The sequence below is a fragment of the Protopterus annectens genome, chromosome 11.part0 (genome assembly GCF_019279795.1).
Source record: "Protopterus annectens isolate FY-2018-M chromosome 11.part0, PAN1.0, whole genome shotgun sequence".
NCBI lineage: Eukaryota > Metazoa > Chordata > Ceratodontiformes > Protopteridae > Protopterus > Protopterus annectens.
Window position 1 is genome coordinate 1347470471 of NC_056745.1, and position 2984 is coordinate 1347473454.

A 2984-nucleotide genomic window follows, 5' to 3' on the forward strand; every position below is an offset into this window, starting at 1 on the left:
ACAAACCCCACACACACACACACACACACACCAAAGCCCCACACACAAACAAAGTAATATACACACACAAACAGAATACCAACATAGACAAAGAAAATAACACCTCCAAGCAAAACACTAATACCAACACACACACAAAACACCAAACACCCACACAAAACAACACACACCCTTCACACACAAATGACTGTGCATGCTCATACTGACACACTCACACACACACACACACACACACACACACACACACACACACACACACACACACACACACACACACACACGTAACACCCATATGCAAACACATGTATACATGCAGAAAACACCAATGTACTCACATGCATAACCAGTATGCACACATATAACACATACACACATAATACATCAATGCATAGCACATGTACATACATGCACACTCACATTACACATGTACAGTCACCTACAAACACACACACACACACACACACACACACATATAATAATAACACATGCATACACATAGCACATGCAGTCAGTTAACACATGTACACATAATACATGCATGCATACAAACAGGCATAACATACAAAACATAACATGTATACAGCAGATAGATAAACACATACATAACATTTATACACACACACACACATATATATATATATATATATATATATATATATATATATATATGTGTGTGTATATATATATATATATATATATATATATATATATATATATATACATATATAGGGTCTACCTGAGAAGGCCGACAGGCGAAATCACCGACGAGATGACCAACACCGGAAGACCGACAGCGGAAATACCCAACAAGTGGAAATCTCAGCACTGAAAATACCAACATGCAAAATGAGCGCAATAGTGACGGACTGTAGGGTTAGGGTGTGTGTAAGGTAAGTGTGTGATAGTGACAGACTTTAGGGTTAGGGTGCAGGTAAGGTAAGTGTGCGATAGTGACGGACTTTAGGGTTATGGTGCGGGTAAGGTAAGTGTGCAATAGTGACGGACCTTAGGGTTAGGGTTTGGGTTAAGGTTAGTGCATAGATAGTTGTGGATGTAAGGTTTAGTGTAGGTTTGTAAGGTTTTTGGTGTGCTTGTGTTGTGTGTGTGTTTTTCGGAAAAGGAATTTGTTTTGTTGACTGTCGGGATTTTGGTTTGTCAGGGCATGTGAACTTTCATGTTTTTGACCTTTCGGTTTTGTGGTGTCGGTGATCTCGTTGTCTGCGTTTTGAGCTTTTGGTGTTGTCAGATAGATATAGATATATATATATTATATATAGAGAGGGAGAGATACATAATACATACACACACACACACACACACACACACGTGCACAAACACATCTTATTTATAAATTCAGAGAACCAAAATAGACAGAAAACGTACCTGCATGAAGACAAACCATCATTGCTAAAATGTGAAGAGGTATTTGTTTATTACTGCATGTGCATTTACAAATAAAATTAATAGATCTATACCAAACCTTTTTCAGTCATGACCTATGGGAGAGGCAGCAGAGTCAAATGCAAAGCATTTCTAGCATAGAAACGTTCAACATTTCTAAGAAGAACATGTCTTTTCAAGGTATACAGGGTAAATCCATCTGTGAAATTATCTTAATACAAAATGAAAAGACTTGTTGAATGCCCACCTTAAATCACCTACAGTATTATGTGTATTTGAATACAGAAAGCTTGTATGAAGTGTTAGAGGGTTTGGATATTGTACAGAAAGTCTTCCTCCACTACTGATTGTTGTCTGAAAATGTACCTCCTGCTGTTGCATGACTATTAAGAGAATTGTGTGTTTATTTATTTTGTGATCATACTGTCTGCCTCTGCTTTCACAATAAGAAATTAATTGCTGAGGAATGAAGATGGAGCAGAACTCCGAACACAGCTTGGTTGTCAGGCTTACTCTCTTGTTTGCACACACACACACCCCCACACACACACACACACACACACACACACACACACACACACACACACACACACACACACACACACACACACACACCAAAGCACTATATTCTGCTTAAAATCAAGAGCTTCTTACACAAGTTAAAAAAAAGTAAATAAATCAGTAAAGCTGCCTGTGCTGTGACATCACACTCATCTAACCTTATCCTCAGTTTGTTTATACACTAGAGCTCTATCTCACTGCAATACAACCAATGCAGGCGCCATTTAAGCGCGGCTCCCTTACATACAGTGCTATCACCAAATTAACATTCTAATGACAGAAAAAAAAGAAACTGGCAATAAACTGTATCAGCCAGTATCTAAATTGAAAAGAAAAGGAACAAAAGCAAATTACAACTAGTGATATCTTAGTATAAAACCTGTAATGCAAAGCAGACAATATCTAGCTGTGTCACATTCTAACTCAATGTTTTCACTGTTGGAACAGAACTACTACTATTTTCATAAAATCTGTGAGTGATCTAAACAGGAAGCCCATTTGCTGCAGTGTTTTTTTTTTTTGTGGGTTCACCATAGTTTACAACTTAAAAATATCAAATACTTCACTCTAGTCACTAAATACAATCTCCATCTTTGTATTAAACTGTTAAAATATACTGACTGACACACTTACAAACTCATAAAAAGTAAGAAGAGAAAAAAGATCAAGAGAGAGAGAAAGAACACAGAAGCATTTGCTTAGAAGTTTATATAAAACGTGTCTTACCTGAAAAAGTGAAAAAGAGGCCAGCAGCACCCACCCTGCTAGGCAGAGTGAGTGCTGCAAGAACGGAAAGAAAGCACACAGATCTTATAGTCAAGGAGGGGTACTGACACAGCCAATCACCTTGTAAGGTGCTCTTATTTGTTTGTATAATCAAGGCCATCATAGAGACATTATTTATTTATTTATTTTACTTTGGTTGTGTAATCATTCTTTAGAACTCAGAGGAAGAGATAACTTAGCTAAAGTGTCAGGAAAAATGGCTTAAAACTTAAAAGTTATCTGTAGTATATGCAGTA

The 2984-nt window shown here is 37.1% G+C and overlaps 1 long non-coding RNA gene across 1 annotated transcript in view; it reads right to left on the minus strand.

Annotated features, from left to right (window-relative positions):
• The window catches only part of LOC122814874, a 7272-nt gene extending 4495 nt beyond the window's left edge, over positions 1-2777 (minus strand). The window contains exon 1 of the long non-coding RNA XR_006366922.1: positions 2689-2777. This is a non-coding gene — a long non-coding RNA (uncharacterized LOC122814874). The remainder of the gene's footprint in view (positions 1-2688) is intronic.
• Positions 2778-2984: the final 207 nt, after the last annotated feature.